At 42.1% G+C, this 5,736-nt stretch overlaps 1 long non-coding RNA gene across 2 annotated transcripts in view; it reads left to right on the forward strand.

Annotated features, from left to right (window-relative positions):
• Positions 1–1,442: 1,442 nt before the first annotated feature.
• LOC112494145 overlaps positions 1,443–5,736 on the forward strand; it is a 6,562-nt gene continuing 2,268 nt past the window's right edge. For both annotated transcript variants that reach the window (XR_003059305.1, XR_003059306.1), the window contains exon 1: positions 1,443–1,860. This is a non-coding gene — a long non-coding RNA (uncharacterized LOC112494145). The remainder of the gene's footprint in view (positions 1,861–5,736) is intronic.

Below are 5,736 nucleotides of genomic sequence, written 5' to 3' on the forward strand. Positions count from 1 at the left end.
ACACGGATACTGAAAAGGACCAGCTGCATTCTGTTTCTCTGGAATATATATATATGTTCTGTCTATAGTTATACTGTGCCATTATATAGTGGACTAGAACGTACAGTAGCGTAGAAACCTTCAAGTCAACGAATCTCTTTTCCAGCTATCGCTCATCCTGTACACAGGATACTCAGCCGAGCGTTATATTGGCCCATTCAGTAAATTTGCTCCTCGTGACTCTGGCACGGGCTAACCTACTAGTATTCCACCCTTCATTTCGTCCCTCGTGTTTCCCTTTCTACCGGCGGTTATTACCGTCAGTATCCCGCCAACACGGCCACCATAGTCACCATAGTCAAGGTAAATAGCGTGAAACAGATTTTTGGAATATTTCACAGTGCTAAATAACCCGAGATTATATTTTCTTACGTAAAACATTGTTAATGCTCGTTAAATTTGGGGGTTAAGGTGTGACTGTTGATTTGTAGATTCTTTAAAGAGTCTAAGGGCTGGTTCACACTGCTTGGAAATTTTAATGTGCATAACCGCTATGTACCCGAGAGTACCTGGTGGGAAAAAATGGAACTGACAGACGGGAAAAAATTCAGGCCGATGCGTCAGTGTCATTGGGCAATGAGGAATTAATGACGTCGAGTCGTGGCTTAAATAATAACCAGTCGATGATGGATCGGTACTGTGCGTGCGCGGAAAACCGGTGACATTATTGCGGTTGATAGTTTCTAAGTTTAGGGACGTATTACCGATCACACGTGTCGGCAGATGCTCTTCTGTCTACTTTTTATTATACGTGAGATATCTAGGAGGCTGTATATATTCTAAATGAAAATATAAATAGTTACCTATATATATAGTAGATACTAGGCTTTGCGTATATAAAAACAATTTAATCGCTCGTGATGACTGAACAGGTAATTAAACTGTGTACTCGTATATATACAGTCAACGTAGAACGAGGAACCGCATGACTTTTCGTATTAAATGATGAATTTTTATTTTTTTCTCTAGTTGCCTACGCTGACTTACCTCATTCAAAATGAACAGTCCAATGTACTCCGTTTCAGACAGATCAAAAGCTTTTGTGTGTTCGCTCAATAGGTATATACGTGCCCTCGACTTCCGCCGTTTCACGCACTTACAAACGGCACGAAATATCCTGTATTCAGGTAACTCCGAATAGAAGGCCGGTAGGAAAGGACCCAACGTTTGGACAAATTAGTCGAGTGACTGCTCGCCCGAACTAGGGATCCGATTTCGAGAAAAGACAAGACAGTAAGTAGCATTAGGTATTAGTACTAACAATAAGTTTGACGTGTTTACGGTAGAGGCGAAACGAGTTAACTTAGTTCGTAGAGTAGCCGCTGCGTGGCGCTCCGTTCTATTTCCCTTGGGAAAATCAGTGTGATTTTTAAGACTGTTCATAGTCGATGGTTCCGATCGAGAATGTGCGAAGTGCGGGTTATAAAAGGTGACGTCGCGTGATGATTCGAATATTATTAAAAAGAACGGGGCACTAATTTAATAAGCGTCTCCCTCTCTTCACGGCTGGCTGTCACAGCGCAGATGTGGCCGCCGCTCGATCCGTCGAGGCTTAATACGACGAGCCCCTATATTTCACCTAGCATTATCATCCTTTTTTCCAAGCTCATTTTACGACCTGTCGACTGAACATTAATAACGTCCCGTCCGCCTACAATAATATCGGGCATTTTTATTACGGGACACCTCTCTTCGTTCCTTACTTCCTTCCCTTGTTCCTTATCTCAGTGACATACTTCGTATCCTAGAAGATTATTCACGTGCGACTATCCACCTGACAGGCCGTCGTGACTTCTTCGTTTATCAACGGTCGATTCTCAGGTACTGATTTTTATATTTGATTTCATTAAATATTTTCGTGTCTAACCTCCAATATGATTTATATGGGGATACTTTCGCGGTTTACATAATAATTATTTCAGGTTAGTTTTATCTTCTTACGTTCTGTGGGACAAAGACGTGGGGATCCTTTTCTCAATGGTGCAAGGACATCCGGTGGGACTCTTTTCTACTGTTTGATTTTTACCTGGATATTCTTACTAAATATTACTATGACTATGGGTGACTGTATCTATTTGTATTTTTATGCCTCCTCAATGCTTAGCTACCGCGTACAGCCTTGTGACTTTCTCGCATTTATCGAACCAGTCGAAAGGAATCTGGCTTCTCTATCCCCAATATTTTCACCCTCTGTTTACAGTTCTCAGGATTTATAGTTCAAGCAGTGATCCTACTCCCGTATTAGATCGCTGGTATATGATCCTTGCCGAGAACTATAGAGGAAAAAAAAATGTATTCTGATTTAATGAAAAAAATTCTTTAAAAACAATGAATTCAGTTACCTATATATTGTGACATGTATAAACCATAGTGAGGTGTTATCGAATGTTATATACACTTGAAAGCACGTATAACGACGTGGGACGATTTAAATACATCGATGCTGTGGTTACTGCGTTACGCAATGCGTAAAAATCCTCGGCAATAAATTCCCATTATCCGTAAAACTTCGATAAATCAACGTCAACGTTCTCGCGGACGATGCAAACATTTGCGCCTGACGAGTCCTCGCGTAAATCCGTGATACTCCCTGGAAATCGACAACCGCCAATCGGCTTCATATAGAACGGAAATCCGTAGGTTTGCTTTATAAACCAAAGTCACCCTTTGACACGGCCCTGATACTAGTCAACAGTATGATATTACACAGCCGCTTATTACAAGCTACAAGTAAAAAATGTGCACCCTAATTATTTTTAACGTTTCATTATACATATACAGGGTGATCAAAAAATTTGTATTGATAATTTTTTTTTTAAATTTCATTTAAAGAAATCGACCAGGTGTTGATTCTTAGAGAAGAATATAAGGATTTGATTTTTTTTTACCACTAGAGTCATGAAGGACAATGCAATCGGATACGAAGAGAGAGACGCTTGTAACAAGTTGACGTTGGCGTCGGCGTCCCACGCTAATTAATTGCATGATTAAACAGACAGAGTGAGCCCGCGCTCCTCCGCCTTGTACAATATCTCATTGGATTACAATGCGGAATGGGGTAGATAATCTTTAGCCCTTGTGCGTGTGCCATCCCTATGGTAGTCCAGGGGCGTGGCCAGTACGAATATATTCGTGCAATTCGAAATTTGCATCGTGGGATAATCATATATATATAAATAATAATAATAATAATAAAATTCTAGGTTATAGATTGACATTAAAAGTAATTTCAAATAACGTGTCTAAAGTACCTTCGACTTAACTCCTCTACGAGTGCATAACCTATCTAACGCCATTTTATATATAGGAAACCGTATTCGATTGGTCGACTATAGAAAGGCTACGACTCTTATTGGCTCATTTGTCCCACGGGGGATGTATTTACATTTTTATTAAAAACATTTACAAGTCCACAACGGCGGCCGTCGCGACGCTCCCGTCTGACGCGACATTCAATTATCTTGGTAATCCCACAATTATAGTCAACGGATTTACTGCGTCCTGTATCCCTTCAACGTTAAGTCCTCTTTCCCGTAGTTGCTTCACCGAATCGTCTTATATATCCCAAGGAGAGAATTCAGTGGTCACAATATATACGTGAGAAAAAAAAAAGTTACTAGAACTTCAGTCCTGAGAAGTAATAATGACGTATGATAAAAAAAATATATATGCACAGTAATAAAATTTTATTTGACTTCAGATCGTATACCGAGTACCGGAAGTAGTGAAGATTTTTGTGACATTCCAGTTAAGCGTATTGGTACCAGTAGGGATGCCAATGCTGATCCTGGTCTATGAAATACCGGTGGGCAGTTTGTACGGGAAATAGGGAAGTATCGGTGTTATTTCAGCCAATCCGCGTGGAAAATATTCTGGAGATTCGATTGGCCGAGGTTGGTATGAGGTTTATATCTGTCGGCAAACGTAGCGGTATAGATTGAATGATTGGTAGCCCTGGAGCAGTCACATGTTGGTTTATGTGTTTCCCACTAGCGTTTGTCCGACGCCCGACATTCTAGGGAATTTCACAAACTGAACGTTCTGTGGGTATAGATATAATCGTATACGAGGTTAACAATACACCCTGCTATCTATTGATCTGTATTTTAATTATACAAGCAGGGATGCCACGATAAAGCCGTAGTCGCACTGGTTACGCAACGTAGACAAACTGAATAAACTAGAACTCGTAATCTTCCTACTGATAATAATCATATGAGATATTCCGCGTGTGTTTCTGTGATCAAGCAGATCAATGTTGTGTAATTTTTTATTGCTAGGGACATTTGAAAAATCCCTATGCCAGCAAAGGCGGAAATTTTGAATATTTCTTATAGACCAATCACTGTAAGAATACACAGAAAGTATCACACTATTTGACTCTTTTTTCTACCCTTAGGATTGCTGACTCCTTTTGGGAGATTTTCGTTCCTTTTTTTCATCCCTCTTCGTCCTCCCCTATTTTTGTTGGTTTCATGGGTGGCATCTCACAGCCCTCTCGACACCCTTTGGTTCCCTCGCTCGAAGGAAGCCGCCGATGTAATCCCGGATTCAGCACTCAATTTGGTGCGTTACACAGCGGTTTGTACGCCCCAGCTAGCTTTCCTCGACACGCCAGTCCGTGGTTCTACCCTCCTTCCCTGGGATAGCGCTCGTGCTTTTCTGTCCCGTGTAACCCTTGCGAGTAAGGGAGACAGAGGTCCCCACCCGCCCAACGGTAGAGACCGTAAGGGTAGGCGCAACCCCCGTAAGTACGGGACAGGCGTCCCCCGTCCGCATTTAAATTAGATTAGATAAGTTAGTCAATGCGGTATTCAAAGTAAAACCAGGGATTTCGTGTCGGGGCCCCAGGACTCACCCCCTTGCGGAGGGATGAAATTATTGGTGGTTAGAAGCCCCGATCATCCCTTTCGAGCATTTTACATTCCTGGAGAAACGTATCCATGGATATTTCCTCCGGGACCTCTCTCCATCACGATCATCCCTTAACTTTTTACACTTTACTCGTCCACCTTCCCCAACCTTCCTTTGATTAAAATTATGTATATACGTTCACTGTGAAAAATTACCTACTCGGCGGCACGTGACGTCATGAAACTGTAATATACATTATTATCATACAATTTTTAAATATATAATTTTAAATATATAATTTTTATTTACTTCTTAGTCTATTTTCTCCATCGTTCCCCTTCGTCTCCAAGCACGACCAAGAGTTTTCCTCGTCGCAAAAACAAAGGACGAGCAGAAAGAAACTCGAGCTGGCGAATGGCCGAGTAGCGCCAGTGGCGCGGCGGTGCGGGAGCCGCCATAAACAAGTGCTTACCGCAATCTAATGCGTCTGTAATGGCTCGAGCTCCAGTATCTCCCCCAACGGTCCCACTGGCTGGCGCGATTTAATTACTATGTAAATGTCGCATTCCCCAACCTGTCCGCCCTCGAGAGCGTATTCTCTCTCTGCTACACGGGGAGAGACCCGGGTCCTCATCTACCCAGCATCCTGTCGCCCGATGTCCTTAATTACTTTATACGTTATTATAGCCCAGCAACTTCAGCAACGACCGTGCGAGCCTGTACACTCCGCACTCCATACAGGGTAAAGACTGTACTAGACTCCATTTCAACCCTTTGCACCCTTAATCGAAAGAGCTTCGCGCGTGAAAAATTATCAAATGTTATTTTTATCCCCCCCCCCCC

The sequence above is a fragment of the Cephus cinctus genome, unplaced genomic scaffold, assembly GCF_000341935.2.
Source record: "Cephus cinctus unplaced genomic scaffold, Ccin1 Ccin1_scaffold0307, whole genome shotgun sequence".
NCBI classification, from domain to species: domain Eukaryota; kingdom Metazoa; phylum Arthropoda; class Insecta; order Hymenoptera; family Cephidae; genus Cephus; species Cephus cinctus.